A 17783-nucleotide genomic window follows, 5' to 3' on the forward strand; every position below is an offset into this window, starting at 1 on the left:
CCTGCTACCCTGTGGCCCTCTTGAGCTATAATAGGTACAACTTTACTTTTACATGTATCATGTAATGATTTTTTATTTAATATATACCAAGAAAATTCTTTTCATTTTTTGTTATTATCGTTTTAATAATACGTACATTCCAATAAACCACCAAAATCTTCCATTCCCCACTGTTACAAATAGGTACAAATTGCTTGAAATATTCAGCTTATATAAGTATACATGATAGAAAGAGAAATGACGTATAAAATCTCGTGTAGTTAGCAAAATAGGATCATAGTAATTTCTCATCACAAGCGTAATACCAGTTCCGTTATGTGCTACATATATATTTATTTTAAAACAGTGTTTGGATGCTCTCTTAAATTATACTATACTGAAATTATGTGACAAAATAATTTATGTAAGCTATGTATTGGATATGATACATGTAAAAAAAATAAAATATTCAGATTCCGGTGTTATACATAGGGCTTATAATATATTTCTAATCTGATATATTATTACCCTGTGTATTCAATTTATTTTGTTTTTAATGGCTATTTAAACTACATAAAAGAGCTTTTAATTTTTATGAAATATTTTAAGTATTATCATGAGATATAATATAATTTAAAATCTTAGGGTAATAAAACATTATAAAATATATGATAAATGGACATGTAATTAAAATTACCCTTATAAACAGAAACTTAAAATAGAGATTTAACTAGAGTTAAAATGAAATGTAATCTTATATTAAATGTGAACAGTTAACTTAGGTATAATTTTTACCCCTACAAAATTGTTTAAATTTTAAAATCTCACAAAGTAGATGAAAAGTCCATTAATTTCTGTTTTAGTAGTAATACTGTATGTAACGATTAATGAAGTTGGCCTATATGAAATATAGTGCTCTGCCATTTATTGTTTATGTAGGTACTTGTTCTTGTTCACAAGCATGCCTTAGTGCCTCAGAAATTGTACATTGAATAGCTGTACTTTAGCTAGGTGTGTGACATCACATCGTGTGCCTTAACCATTTGCAAATATTTCCCATACAGTTTGTCTCGTTTTGTGAAAGGAGGTTATTCAATCTCTGCAATTTCCAGTGATTCTGCACTACACCAAAGTGTGAAATGCACTCAAGTTATTTTTCACAGTTATTTGTCGAGTGAACTATTGAGATTTATTCAGAAATTAAGAAAAATAATGAACATCAAATATACATATGTAATAGGATTAAGAAGAGGATCGGTTATAATGAAATTTGTAATTCTGATATGATGTTTAAGGACGAGACATACAATGCGTACCTACAATTACAAGTCTACACAATATTTTTATAACCTTGTATTATGTATTCTGACTTGAGTGTTGACTTGTTCTCTTCTTGGTCCTTCACTGCAGACATCAAATATATACCTATGTTTGTCTATATAATGAATATTTTAATTCTGTTACTCTATAACAAGAGTCCTGCAATAGAAACACTTCAGTTACATTACTTCACTAATTTAACTTTAACTTCAGTTTCTTGTGTGACATAGGCTGGTTTTGTATAAAAGAGCTATAAATTCACTTGTACACTTCTTGTACATTTATATTAGTTTACATGTTATTTAATTGAAGGTACGACGAAAATAAAGATTTTTATGATCATACATAGTAGATGTAATTTCATTCTGTCAGGCTTCTCAGCTAAGGCCATGTTCACATCAAAACATATTGAATGATGCAATATGAAGCATGACACAATGCAAGGGTAAGTGGCATACAGAAAGTTAAACTTTCATACTATAGCAATGTCTTACATATTTTACATGTTATCTGATGAACAGTTAACGGTTTTAAGTGTAGTAATAAATAAAGGGAAACAAGTAGTAGTGTGGCAGTGGTTGCGGTGGTGGCAGTGACGTCGCCAGGATCAGAGCAAGGGGGGTGCGGATGGGGTGCAAGCTGTAAAAATGTGGTACATAAAAAAAATCCAAAATGTTCCTTCATGCACTTGCGCGCATACTATACATCTGTTTATTAATATTACTGTGTATTATTATTATTATTATTATTATTATTATTATTATTATTATTATTATTATTGTTATTATTGCTCATCACATCCATTACGATACACTAAGGGACATAGTTTTTTCACATCCAAGAAATTGTTTATTTTTGTTCCTCAAAATAATTTATGCCTAGTATTTTGTTTTGCCCTTTGGAGTGCAGAAAGGGGTGCTCCGATTTTTTAAGGGGTGCTTGCGCACCCTTTCGCACCCCCCTAGCGACGTCCCTGGGTGGTGGTATGGACGAAGCAAATGTCATGCAAGATGTCTTAATCACATGTAGAAAATTACCGTTCTAATTTATTTCCTTGCTAGTTTTAAAGGGTTATGGCCCTAGGTTAAACGTTGGCTACCAGACTTATTAGACTCCCCATCTTAATGCTTTCCAGTTTCTTGGATTTCAAAATCCAACTACCGAAGGTTTTTGTTTAATTTACAAAAAAGAGTAGGACAAGAAATATGCACACTCTTATTTACATTTCTAGATTTGTGATCCTCTCCTTAGCAAGTCCTACATAAAATAAATGATAGGAAAGAGTTTCGTAACCTGTTAATATTTCCACTGCCACTCTAAAGCTATGTTTTTTTCATTATCAGCAGATTGTTAGCCCTGCTAGCAGTATCTTGCATTGGTGTCGGCTTGGGTAGTGTAGTCGGTATAGCACTGTCCTTCTATGGTCGAGGTTGCAGGTTCTATCTCGGCTCTGGCATATAAAAGAACTCCTGCGACATAAAATTCCGGCACACCAGCAATGCTGATATAACCTCGGCAGTTGCAAGCATCTTTAAATAAACCATAATTTAATTTCTTGTACTGACTTTGCAGGCTTCCAACCTGACAAGGTGCTCCCATTTCAAGAAATATCAGATAACTGCTTTCTAAGTGGCAAAGGAGACATCAGCAGCAGCTAGCAGGAACTTTATGACTCCTGTCCTTAATCAAATTGTCTAAAAAATGTCATTGCCTGGTCTCCTTCAATGCCCTTGTATCCACATAAATGTGGCTAGCTATCTTAATGTATTTAGAGACGTGGACAAATTTCTTGCAAAATTGAAGATTTTATGACATATTTTTACAAAATTTGACTTTTCAATTTGGGTTACAGTTGACATTTCTGCCTGCTATAATGATAGAAATATGCAAAAATGTCAACTGTAGTATAAATTGAAAAGTCAAATTTTGTAAAAATATATAATAAAAATCGTCAATTTGCTAATAATTTGTCCACGTCTGTAGTATCTGAAGGCAATTTCGAACCAGAAGTCACCTTCACAAGAACTGTATAGCTACTCTTCATAGGAGAAAATGTGAATCTTGTTCTTTGTCATGTTTTTGGTAATGAATAGTCCAACACATTCCAGGATAACCGTCACCTCAGCTAAGAATACCTTGCATACCGTAGGAATGTTCTCTCTGAGATTATCACTTGGACCATGAATGCCTGCTCCAAAGCAGTCATTATAACCTGACTCATCTGTGAACCAGAGATACATGATTGAATATTTCTTCTGGAGCTTTCCAGTCTTTCCTAGTGAGTAGCAACTTTTGGTATGTTTTTATTAACATATATTTATTTTTAGGACTTATATATTCTGTTTTTGTGTGAAAAGATATTTCTAGAGGAGGTTAAGTCTCGTGTAACTTGGGTCCATGACTGCCAAGACCACAGAGGTGGCAACCAGAGTGCTACTACCAGCATGTCTACGTGTCGTTTTTATAGACCCCATAGCAGCCTTCAGATAACTTTTTTTTTTTTTGTATGATTTGCAATAGGTTCTTCGATTTCATAATAATACAAGACGACTTTGGGACTCATACCATATTTTGTCTTCCTCATAGCTCTTCTGTGCATCCAAATAAAGGAATAACATTTCCTCATATTTGTAAGATGTTATTGCTAGTCAAATTTCAAGTTTGGAATCGAATATAATCTTTAGGTATGTAACTGAGCAGCTGTAGTTTGTCTTATCCCTAAAGTGGTAATAATTTTATGAGTTACACATTGTACTTTTCTATTTGGCAAGTTAATAGTCAGACCTTTATTCTCACACCATCTTTGCATAATCCTCAGAGCTCTTCTTTCCATAAGACTCCTGAGAATATTAAGGAACGATCCCCTTATCAATATAATCGTTATAATGGTTGACAAGGAAGCTTTTGCTTCTAAACTTCATATTAGATTATTCATTATGATGCTTCTTAGAATAGAAAAACAATTTACCTTTATATATCTTAATTACACAACTTTTAACACTATATCACTTAGGAATGCAATATATGGTGATTACTTTCACATGTTAATATTGAACTAGATATTTATAAACTTGGTTCAATATTAACATGTGAAAGTAATCACCATATATTGTATTTCTAACTTCTCTTTGTGAATATTCTCTGTGTAGTTTGCCTCAAGACTCAGATCTCAATGATCAAGTATGTCTATACAATCCCCAAATCCTTCAGGAACTCTGTGCTTAATCAAAGCCTCTGTAATTGACTATGGATAAGCGAACTAAGAAAAATAAACTAATTGTTGAAATAATAATAATAATAATAATATAAGTACTTGATTAACTAGTGGACTTACTCGTGTTAATTATGTAAGTCTGTGCGGCTTACAGCTGTTTCGGTGCATCATCACACCATTTTCAGAGCCTACTAGATCTTGGCGTCATCTCGAACTTCTCTGCCTGTTATGTGGGTGCGTTTGATTGTTGAAAGGTGTTGAATAGTGGAGTGAAATAGTGTGTGCGTATTGCAATTGATCTGTGTGTTGAGAATTTGATCAGGGTGTGTTTTAGTGTGTTGAGTTTTTGGTTCTTGGGTTGTATGTGTAGAATTTCCATGTCCGCATTTATGTTAGAACAATACGAAATATACAAACACACCCTGATCAAATTCTCAACACACAGATCAATTTCAGTACACACACACGATTTGACTCCACTATTCAACACCTTTCAACAATCAAACGCACCCACATAACAGGCAGAGAAGTTAGAGATGACGTCGAGATCTAGTAGGCTCTGAAGATGGTGTGATGATGCACCGAAACAGCTGTAAGCCGCACAGACTTACATAATTAACACGAGTAAGTCCACTAGTTAATCAATTACTTATATTCAAATGTTAAAAGTAGTGTACGCAAGATTCAAAATGGATAATAATAATAATAATTTAATTTGTATACTTTTCTTAACCAAAGGACAATCATATTTAAAACTAGGCCTAGTTCTGGAATTTTACTTGTGGAAATACAGTTCATTCAAAATTACGAACTTTTTAACACAGGTTACGAAGTTTTTATGTTATATTAATGTTGCAGTTGGTTATAGAAATTCCTTGTGTGAAAGTACTACTGGTAACACACTTCACAGAATTCACGAGAAGTAAATTAGAATTTGAAGTACTGCCTGAATGAATGGAAAGAGTTATTTCTTCATTACATCCTACTTGAAAATTGCTTATCTTACGCCATTCCATAAACCTGCTGCTTGATATATTATCAATATATAAGATAAAAGCAGGCTATATTAGTTCGTGTTGAGTGAAACGAGTTTGTATTGCATCTTGCTCTGTCTGTGAGGTCTCAGAAAAAAAGATGGTATTTTATCAACTTCTGAACATTGCTAGATTCTTTACACTACCCTACCAATTTCGCTTACTCTGCATACACTGTATGTCATAGTTATTTCCATTTTTACATTTACTGGAGATGTAGAATACTTGGGAGGTGTTGGACGGAATCTCATAGAACATTAAGATAAATTTATGTTTTCTGTGATAACCCCTATTACCTATATACAAATATATATGTATTTAACCCATCGTTCCAGTGCCAATGCCTGATGAAAGTTTCAGTACCTACAAGGAATTTTATTTAGTTACACTTATTTGCCGACAGATAATAATAATAATAATAATAATAATAGGCTAATCATAATAACAACAATAATAACAAAAAACAATAACCATATAGAATATTTTAAAATTCCTTATTCACTAATTTTATTCATCACACTCTCATACTAAAACTGACATTGAATAACTTCTGCCATTGGGAATGTTAAATTAAACAATTCAGTGAATAATGAACAACCATGACTTTTATCAGTCTCGATGAACAGTAATTCTCTACTGAAAATAATGAAGTTAAGACACTTTGTATATTTTGCATAAAATACAAATGTGGTTCATATCTGGTCAGTCAAAATACAATGTATGAAATCAAAGGAAAGTGTCTAAATCAAATTCTAGATATACAGGTCTTGTTTAAGACATGACACAAAATAGGATGAGCATACATAAGAACAAAAGAAATGTGGAGGATGTCAAGAAAGGTGTATAGTGCAGGCTAAGAAGTAAAACGAAGTGGATTGCAGCAGATCTGGAAGGCAAGTAGTTGTGTGCAATTAACGGTAAGAATACTGTATGTCTAGAAATTTATTTCAAGTACCTATCTAGTAAATCTATTAAGAAGAGTAAAATTATATATTTTTGCTAAAATAGCCCCAGTTATATATATATATATATATATATATATATATATATATATTTTTTTTTTTTTTTGTTGCAACATAATTGATAAAGTAGAGGCAGAAGAAATGGCAGGTTTTTGATTTCTTATGGAAACGGTTCACCCCACACTTTCCTCCATTGGCTGAAATTGTAAGTTTATTAATAATGAGTTTGAATTGTGGAGCATTACTATTTCCATATGTATATTATTATAATGTACCGAAGTACATATGATATTACCATGCAGATATTCTGCGTCATCATACATGGCATGGAAATATCATATGTACTTCGGTACATTATAATAATATATATGATATGCGTAAATCACTTCGTGATTTAAGACGGCACTTATTCTGTCGGATCCCGGCCAACTAGTCACTCATTACGAGTGCATCTCAGCACATGTGTGGACTTCGGTCCTAGGTTCATAGTTATCTATGACGTAGTGCAGAGGGCGGCCACTAGAGGGAACCCAAGAGTTGGAACCTAATACTGAGACAATTCTTCCGGCGCCTGGGTGGAATCCAGTGTGGCTTAGTGGATAAAGCGTCAGCACGTAGAGCTGAAAACCCTGGTTCAAATCCCGGCACCGGAGAGAATTTTTCTCCGTTCCATTACTCTTTCATCGTATTTCCATATGGTTGTGTTTCAATACTGCTTCACAACTTTTGAATGTCAGCTGTCATACACCAGCGGAGCACACATCTAATATTTTTTCTTAAATCATGGAAACGAAACTGAAACATTTCTTTCATTTTTTTAATTACTTTACTTCAATCCTGATTCCATACTGGTAGTGTTTCAGCTCAGCCTGACTCAATTGCTTCTCTCAATGTTTAAGGTTTTTAGAAGAAGACTTGATCTCAGAAACGTGTGAAAAATGTACCTTTATCCTGCAAATTGCATTGTGCTATCACTGTTGATCACAGCACTTTACGGTTACTATGCTAATTACTTAACTATGACCTTAAAAAAGAAAGAAATGAATTTTCAGAGTATCTGCTTAGAGACAAATGACATACCTGTACCACAAAGAGTAACAGCCACAATCGTTTGGTTGCCGATCACTGTAATGTACTGTTTATAGAAGTAGTTTAAAAGCATCATTTGACCTGATTAATGAGTAAATTGACATTAGTTTTATTTTTTTTAATTAAGACCTTTATTTTTTTTGTAATGGTTATATTTCATTATTAGCATTTCCTGTTAAATTGGCTCATAATATTTAAAATAAAAAGATCCATGAAACGTTTTAGTAACAATAATTATCTGTGGAAACACGACAGCATGCTAAAACCAATTTGACAGTAACAGGAATTCTAATTTGGTTTATCTTCATCACATTTTCAGATTTCGCGTGGGGAAGTGTAAATCGTAAATAGAACTAAGAAATTAGCGTTAACTTATAGAATTATTTAATATATATAAAAAAAAAAAAAAAAAGTTTCCTCCGGGCCGGATTTGAACCAGCGACCTATGGATATCAACTTCATTTCACCCAACTACAGTCCACCGCTCTACCAACTGAGCTACCAGAGGAAGTTGTAAATAGAAGTCTGTATACATGATTACTTTGTATGTAATGCTGAAGATTATTGCAAGTGTATCGTTTATTTATGTAGATTAATTTTACAGCGTTACTTCTCATCACACTATGTGTCATTCAACATTATTTTGTAGATTATAATGAATAAGACATAAAGACGAGCATTTTCCACATTATACCACGTGACACAAAATGGTTGCTCTTATTGGTTGTCGGTGCGCGCCGCTAGTAGATGGCTAGCAGTCTGGTTGGGCTCCGTGGACAGTTCGTTAGTGATTATTGTGTGAGGTGTGTGCTTTCGTGTTTTGTGCCTGAATTTTTGACTGAACCTAAGGTATGTGACTTAACTATTACTACTACAATATAGGTAAATGATCGTACACATTTTGATAGGCTTCAGTCTATCTACCAGAAGAGTTTGTACAGCACGTACTAAGCTCTACATTGACAGCAGGTCATCTGTAAATCGGCATGGTGAATGAATTTCGAAAAAAAAAAAAATAAACACTTTCTTGTATTCGTAGTCTTTTTTGTGCTAATTTATTTATCATAATTTATTTTTATATTGTTATAATCATATTTTTATAACAATCTCCGTAATTTCACTGAATGACACAAAGGATTACTTTTGTTTACTCATTGCACTGTGCGAAGAAGTCGTATATTTGAGCGTCTGGGTTAAAATGAGCAAGATAAGTTGTAATATAACACGAATTGTTTTCTTGCCGCCTATTCATGTGTTGGGGGCTCGAACTATGTACGATTTTAATAGTGTACTTTAGTTACCGTAAGAAATAAATGTGTCGTACATTAGAGGGACCATGTATTGCTTGGTACTGGTGGGAGAGCTTCGATGTTTTTACTCAACATCAGAACCGAGTGTTTGAGAGGGGGTCTCCATTCGCCTTATGGACCTGGGTTACCATAGCAACATTCCCTTTTCCCCAGTTTTCCGTACTACCCCCTTCATCCCACTGTGGTTCGATAATATTGTAGCCTTTCACATACTTACTATGCCTTGAATTTATGATAACCGGATAGTTTTACTACCGTCCCTCATACTGTATCCAGTTACCGAGTACATAAGATGCAAAGTTTATTAACCCTTCTCTTACTGCGTGCTCAGTCAGTAAGGTGTTTGTTGTTTCCTCTGTGGGGTGGGCAGACTCCGTCGTGCGGTAAACCCGGGCGGTAGCAGGCTGCAACAGCGGTCGACGTCCGGGACGATCGATTGTTAGGGGATTCTGCATGTAGAGCCACGCCTTTCTTCTATCCCCACCCCAAGTCCAAACGTACCTTTCTCGTAAAACCCCGTCGGCCTTCAAGTAATCATTGAATCAACCCGTACGGAGTCTTGTAAATCTTTAATATTATCTTAATAGAGGTCTTCCTTCTCTATTGAATGAATAACATTTTTCCAATGCCAATATTTCTTGAAATAGCGATGTCAAACAATATAATAAAACTACTGCCCTTTGCTTAGCCATGCCACGTGATGGAGAGTATATTCTGCAGCTCTGTTATAATCTATTTCTGCCTTTAAACAACGTGTTGCTTCTTTATTTATTATTTTTTTTTTATAATTACATCAAATAGGAAGAGAAAGTATTGCGCTGCTGTAAAAAGTCAGTGATGAATCTTCAGTCCTCTTACGCACCACACATAGAAAAAAAACCTTCTGAAATCATCGAAAATAACTTCAAAATTGTACCACACCACTCTAAAGACACGACGTGATCATTATGCAGGATATAAACCCACCCAATAATAGCCGCGTTTCTTATATCTGACCGATGATTTTCTCAGTCATTTAGCACGAAATCACCGCGTAACCCGGTGGTACCATCCTTATGTTGCACTACGCGGGAAAGCACTCCTTTTTTCGGTCCAGGTTAAATATACGTGGACTAGGACATAAGACTTGGCAATTGTCTCTCTCTCTCTTTTTGTGAGAATGCGGGTGCGGTTCGAAATTTTGAAAAAAAAAAAAATGCAAATGAAAGGGCATGATGACACAGCATCATGCGACTTGAAAGGGGATAGGATGTGCATGTGCTACTTGAAAAGGCAGTGTGGGTACCAGTGATTTTTCCGAGGTTTTCCCCTCAACCAATTAAAGGAAAATTGCTGAGTAACTTTCGGCGTTGGACCTCGGACTCATTTCGCTATTATTAATTCACATAATATTATCATAATCCATATCATAGCTCGGATTAAGTTCACGGTACGGCCGTTCTGCTGCAAGTATCATTAACAGCAAGCACAATAAGTCTCAGGCTGCAGTGTAAGCAGTGTAAGCCTTCGGGTCGCTCCTCCGTAAAAAAAATGAGTACTTACCAATGGTGTGGGATAGGATAGGATAGGATAGCGATTAAAGATCCATAAAAGACACAGATTATGCTACTCGTGTTTATTATGGTAGTTGGATTAACATTATAGCACATATACCCACCTTAAAAAATCCATCGGGTCACATTCATTCTACACGGCTGTCGACTCACAACTCTATCACGCATTACGCGTAACATAGCTTTCTGTGCAATAACCATATCACACTGCCATCTCCGTAGTGGCGCGACATAATTCGTACTATAGATTCATGTAACGGCCGCCGACTCACGATTGAATTCCCATTGCTCCTTGTGCGATAACTATTACATCAGACTTACCTACTGATGTGACCACATGCTATGGATGCTATACAACATACGACATCTCCTGATACCATCGCTTAAGTTTGACAAAAAAAAGAAGTTGCCTATGCCACAACCTTCGTATTTGTGTATCTATCAAAAAGCGTATATGCAGGACATACCAAAAGCCTGAACAAACCAAACCTGTCACTGATCTTCGACCATACGAAAACTCGCGAGTCCACACCTGTGGAGTAACGGTCAGCGCGTCTGGCCGCGAAACCAGGTGGCCCGGGTTCGATTCCCGGTCGGGGCAAGTTACCTGGTTGAGGTTTTTTTCCGGGGTTTTCCCTCAACCCAATATGAGCAAATGCTGGGTAACTTTCGGTGCTGGACCCCGGACTCATTTCACCGGCATTATCACCTTCTCATTCAGACGCTAAATAACCAAAGATGTTGATAAAGCGTAGTAAGATAACCTACTTAAAAAAAAAACTCGCGAAAGAAACTTGTCCAATGGAACAAGTTTGCTTTTCCTTTACTATAGGTACAGTACTTGTTTATTTACTTGCGCGTCATGGTCAGCGGTGGAGAGGGATAAGAAGAGCCCATAGATTTTCGTATAATGACGTAGAAGCGTAGAATGAATGAATGAATATAGTAATTTCTGGTAATGTAGGGGAGTCTGTAGGCAAATTAATTAACCATTTCAGTTTGGACTTAAAGACTGAAATATAAGAATTATTGAAGCATGTCGGTAAACTAGTGATTCAGAAAATTGAAAAGTACGGATTACATGATTCATAGTTTGTAAATTTAAATTAATTATTCAACCCAGCAAATATTGTACAGATAAATGTTGATAATGTTAATGCACTCACAGAAGGGGTTAAAACAATGTGTTACTTCAAGGATATAAAAAATATCGATTGCAGTGTAGCATTTGTTACTTTGAAATACATAGTTTTGAAACAATTATCCAACACTTCCAATGTTAAAGTTGTGATTGTGACATTACGAGCTCTCATGTTGAATTATCCTGAATTTACATGTGCGGTGTTGAAATGTGTCTGCGTTCCTCGTGCATCTGCTGACGCAGAAAGGGTTTTCTCAATTTGTAATTTAAATGTTAGTGACCGGAGGCGCAGAATGAAAGAAAATAATATTGTCACTTCTGCTATGCTTTCATTCCACAAATAAAAACAGCAGAAGTTACATAATAAGCCTACAAATAATGTTTCTTTTTTTCAGTGTTATGAAGTTGTGTTTAATTTCAATATGTAGAATAAATTGATGTATGAGACCTTAATCATTATTTTGACGCCTAATACGTAATATAGGATTATTTTTTCACGTACAAATCGGTTTCAAATTTATACAAAATTATTGCGATTACCTTACAACTAATTAGCGATAAAACGTGAAATATAATATTTTTATCACGATTTTTTCGAAATCAATACGAAATTCTGTGGTCTCTAGCCCATGATGTAAGTTACTCGTCGTAGTTGAGAAAGCGTCGTAAAATAACCAATTTTATAAAAAGTTACTCGTCGATTATAACACAAAACAAGTAAACAGCGAACTAAGGCACAGTAGTTTAATGGGGCACGACCCACGTCGCCTTTTATTGTACACAGTAGAGCAGTGATGACCAAAACTCGAGCTGCAGTGATTACATGCGACAGACAGCCTATGAAGTAAAGAGACGGAGGAAAGGTACTTGGCAGGAAAACTACAACCATTGGTGGTTCCTGTACTAACATCTTGATCAATCCCGCGGATAAAAATCTCAAGCTTTGCTGTATCAGTAATGTCACTATCATCAAGAGCCAGTGAATAATATAAGATTTTTCTTGGTTCTTTTTTTAACCTTCGTCTTGAATATAATCAGGAATTTTCTAAATTCTTCTCTCGATACTTGATCGAGAAATTCGCAGTTTTTCAAAATTAAAATCTTCTTATGAACAAGTTACTTAAGCTATTTTAGTCATTACTCCTTTGAGAAATTCTGTTCTATTAAAAGACTTTAGAGCACGAGATATTTGAAACCCCATTAGGTACCTGATTTCCTTACATTTATTTATCTCATCTTTTTCTTCGTGGCTATGATTTAAGACATGTCAATTTCTGGCGTTCAACAGTTCGTTGGCACATAATATTGAATCAGTTTTTCTACAATATTATTATTAAATGAATAACTAATAAATAGTTACTCTCATCTGAAGATTAAGAAGATTAAAATTGAGATAAAACCTAATAATTTTATTCTTATAGGGAGAAGATCTAAAAATATCAATATTCATGCACGTACAGAAGAATTAGAGAAACACATACTTAGTGGTCAATAATAATAATAATAATAATAATAATAATAATAATAATAATAATACATTATTCAGCATGCCAATTAATGTTTCTGTATACTCCTAATTGAACCATTCAGCAAAGTAAACATTTTGTCCGACAGAACAACAAAAAAGTTCTCCTCATTCTTTACGGAACTACCTCTTACTGCTCGTAGAGAAAGAGTTTGTAGAGCTTGTCTTCAGTATTATTCGTGAATAAAACACACAGCAATATACAGGAAACTCCTCGTATCCATTTGTATGTCTGTGATTACACGATGTAATCACGACACCCGCTTTGGTCACCGTTGCAGTAGAGGGAATCTAGAACAGAGTTAACCTGAAACCAGTGCCTCTCTCCCATCGGGCACCAAGTTTCGCTGCCTGGTGGTGAGTAGCGAGATCGAAGATTCAGTAAGTCTATTTACGGAAATACACGTTTTAGCATCACTGGTATACCGAAAAACTGGTTTGGGATATGTATGTATGTATGTATGTATGTATAGTGCGATTTATCATAACACATTGGACGGATTGTGTCCATATTCACTGTCCACGAGTGACTTACTCCGGAAATTGCGCACGGAAGTAATTTATAATCATTTTAAGTTAATTAATGGGTTTATGTTTGAAATCAAAAACACGTCATGTTGGCAATATTATCTAAAATCATAGGTCTACTAAACGACCTTTTCATGAATTTTACTCACTCAGTGTACGAAGTACTGTAGAAGAAAAAGGAGAAAACTTTGTGAAGGTGCGAAAAATTAATTTTGCGCTTTCTCAGAAATATCTTCTCTTTTTCAGCATCTTATAGCTACAGAGAAGTGGTTCGGGATGCCATCTGTGTGCAGCGATTTTTCCTAACTATTGGACGGATTTTATTCATATTCGGTATTCAGGGGTCAGTTTATTCGGGAGTAGTAAAATATTTTCTTTATTTCGAAATCTAAAGCAAAATGACAATATATCCGAAATATATCCTAACGATTTTTTTTATTTTGTTGTTTTTTTTACATAATGTGAACAGGTAAATTAAATGGTGAATCTTAATTTCCGCTACGCACAACACAGGATAAATAAAAAACATACTTAAATAATTGAAAATAACCTCAAAATTGTAGTACACCTCTCTAGAGACACGATGTGCTCATTGTGAAATCCATAAAACAGGGCTGGCAAGGAATACTCCCGGCTTTGGCAATACAGAACTGGAGCGTGCCCGTATGGGAACACGGCTGAGTCTCTGAGGTAACTGCAGTCTGTGTGGTGACGTGAACTAGGGCTGTGCAGTTGTGCTATACATTAGCGGCGCCGCCGTGATGGATGGTCATGCTTATGTCTAATCAGTAGTACCACTGCTTGTGTGATCGTAAATAAACCGTAGGCCTACGTAACTATTAAAATAAGCAGTAACTAGAGAAACAAACTAAATTAACAGTAACGAAACATGTTTATTCTACTCGTATTAAATTATAATATTCTTTACTATGCTTGAATAATAATAATAATAATAATAATAATAATAATAATAATAATAATAATAATAATAGTAACAGTAGCAGCAGGAGCAGTAGCAGTAGTGAACAAATCACAGCTTTTACGTTAATATATTTTCTGCACCTGACATGTTTTTACGAATAAGACACTGGCCATCTCCCTACAATGATTCCTTAAAAACTAATAAAAATTTCCTGTCATTGTTAAACTCAGTTCCAGGTTTCTGCTTTGCGACATCCATGGAGATACGTAGTAGATACTTCGCCCCTGATCTGTACGAAACGAACTCCCTACTCTCCCCTTTCCCGCTACCTTAGAGAGGGGTAGCACTCCTTCCCGCGAGGGAACAAACCTGTTTTCGTTTGTCCTTACGGGTAAAACGCTCATACGGGAAGCTAATTGCCAGCCCTGCCATAAACCCTCTCAACGCTTTAAACTTTAAAGTGTGAAGTGACCTTTGAATGACCTTGTATATAAAAACTCGCAATGTTTCTAAGGTTAGATCTTCAGGTGAACAAGTGTGTAACAGGGATATACTATTCGTTGAAAGTCGTTAAAAGTAGCTAAATCCACGTGACGTTGAAATTAAATTAAATGTTTTTTTTTAACGACACTCGCAACTGTCGAGGTTATATCAGCATCGCCGATGTGCCGGAATTTTGTCCCGCAGGAGTTCTTTTACTTACCAGTAAATTTACTGTTACTGGCATGAAGCTGTCGCATTTAAGCACACTTAAATACCAACGACCTGGGCCGTGATCGAACCCGTAACCTCGGGCGTGACGTTGACTTACTGCAAGAGACGGTATATAATTTTTTAGTTGGTTATTTGATGACGCTGTATTAATTACTAGGTTATTTTAGCGTCGATGGGATTGGTGATAGCGAGATGGTATTGGGCGAGATGATGCTAAGGATTCGCCATAGACTACCTGACACTCGCCTCACAGTTGGAGAAAACCTCGGGGAAAAAAAACTAACCAGATATCGGTCCAAGCGAGGATCGAACCCGCGCCAGAGCGCAACTTCAGATCAGCAGACGAGATATGATAAATTTATACATACATACATACATACATACATACATACATACATACATACATACCGGGCATTCACCCAAGTTTATTGTGCGCTCAATGGCCGCAGATAATTTATTAAAGTGGGTCTGAAAATTATTAATTTTGTGATCACTGATTATTATCATAAGCGTGTGCGCTTTCCTTGGTCTTTTTGGATACCACATATTTTTATTTTGTATAAATTTAAATGTACTAGTCTATATATAAAAAAAAACAAGAAATAAGCGCAGGCTTTTACTTAAAAGGAAAACAAGAATAGCAGTTATTCTGGAATCTAGTTCAGTGACCGATAAGACTTGTTTTACCAGAGTCTTCCGTTGAGAGAATATTAAAAAGAGAAGGAAGAAAAAAGATAATTGACTCTTATTAGAATCAGAACTTCTCTGTATCGTGAAAGAAGTTCCTTGCTTTTTTTTTTCAGTGGTAGGCTATGCGGTAATGCCACTCATTTCACGGTATCATATTCTACATCCCAAAGTTGCATCGTAATATCGTATTTCCTTTTCGGCCTTATCACATTCAACTTACGAATTGGATAAGACCGCAATACAAATGAACATACATAATTTAACAGCATTGGAATTGTTAGATTGGTGTGAACATTTGAAAGAAGTATTGTCCTAGTGCTTAGCAGTGCGCATGAATTATTATATTTTCTGTTTGTGTACACAGTTGTGCCATCAAATCGCTTGCCAGTTTTGGCAGTTATGCATGGCTTAAATTTAAAACAATGTAAAACGATGTCTGTAATGACTTTGCCTGCTTTTTCACTATGAAACATGTTCCTGGAATGAAGTCTTGTTTCAATAGCTTTAATTATGTCATTACAGCTTGTTATACGACATGGTCTAAACTCTAAACATTAAACGCAGGATAAGTTGCGTCTTTTCTTGCTTGTTTTCACAGCCTGCCAGTTCTCGGGAGCATCGTAGACTGTTGTCTCAAGGGGTAGGGAGGCGAGGAAGGGAATATGTTTAAAATGTTACAGACTTAGTTATTGGAGAAAATTTTGATAATGTTGACGGACAGACTATTTAAATAATATAGGCCTACCGCAGTCTACAGTCACGAAGCTCAGTACGTAGTAAATATACATCCATAGATAGTTGCTAACCACTAGGATCGCTAATATCGCCTCATTACAGACAATGCGAAATAGTACTGGCACAGTTTATTGTTCCTAGCACCCTCACAACTCAAGCTTCGTGACTCTATATTCTAGACTGTGGGCCTACTACATGTTTCCATGTTTATATTGTGAATGTGATCAGAAATATATTGAAATATATTACTAGGCCTACTGTTATTATCAAAATATAACTTCCCGTACTTTACCGTAGTCAGATTCTTGGATACAGATCTAATAAATGTTTTTCAACAATCGTGTTTTTTGTTGTATTTACAGCTATTGTTGTTAGGCCTTGAATTAAGAATTCCCACAGAAAAACTTATTGCTAGGGAAACCATTCTTCATAACATAAAACTATACTGAAATTGACCCATTAAGGTAGGCGCCCATTCACCGGGACGGATCCGTACGGCGCGTTCGGATTGTTATTCTTTGCATTATTTTAAATGAAGCATCGCCCACTTGGCCGTATAGCCCTGTCCGCATGACCGGATTCCGATCAGAATTCTTGCTAGATTCAGTTGTTCATTACACTCATATTTATTTGTGCGAGATCGTGCGTATTTGCTTGTTTTCCGCACAGAACCAATACGCGGTAAGTGTGAAATGCCACATTCAGTATTCCCAACGTAACACACACAACAATTTCCCTCTTCTTACCGCTTAAGCGCGACATTCATTTTACTGCTTTAGGCTTTTAACATATTATTTTTAGAGACGCTTAACATAGTAATAATTATAAATTGGAAACTTACCACTGCAATTTCACCTAAATTGCAATGTTAATTATTGCGTTTAAATATTTGCAAAAATTAAGTAAAGTCTACTACTCCACGAAACTTATTGCATTCCTGATACAAGTAACATTAAGGAAGCCGTGAAAAAATCAACGAGATTCCAGATGCCGATGTTATTACTGCAGTATGTTACATAAATAATATTGTTAAAATATTAAAATGAAAAATAAATCATTACATAAGC

General features: G+C 35.4%; 1 protein-coding gene and 1 non-coding gene across 5 annotated transcripts in view; one reads left to right on the forward strand and one right to left on the reverse strand.

The window, feature by feature from the left end:
• Positions 1–8013: 8013 nt before the first annotated feature.
• TRNAY-GUA (transfer RNA tyrosine (anticodon GUA)) lies at positions 8014–8106 on the reverse strand. Its single transcript has 2 exons — positions 8070–8106; positions 8014–8049 (listed from the first exon to the last, which is right to left on the reverse strand). It is a non-coding gene; the product is annotated as a tRNA-Tyr (tRNA).
• Positions 8107–8328: 222 nt separating this feature from the next.
• Positions 8329–17783, forward strand: part of tty (tweety) — a 167186-nt gene continuing 157731 nt past the window's right edge. For 3 of the 4 annotated variants that reach the window (XM_069829200.1, XM_069829202.1, XM_069829203.1), the window contains exon 1: positions 8329–8447. The gene's annotated coding sequence lies outside the window, so the exon portion shown is untranslated. The remainder of the gene's footprint in view (positions 8448–17783) is intronic. The other variant, XM_069829201.1, reaches the window with a different exon arrangement.

The sequence above is a fragment of the Periplaneta americana genome, chromosome 6 (assembly GCF_040183065.1).
Source record: "Periplaneta americana isolate PAMFEO1 chromosome 6, P.americana_PAMFEO1_priV1, whole genome shotgun sequence".
NCBI lineage: Eukaryota > Metazoa > Arthropoda > Insecta > Blattodea > Blattidae > Periplaneta > Periplaneta americana.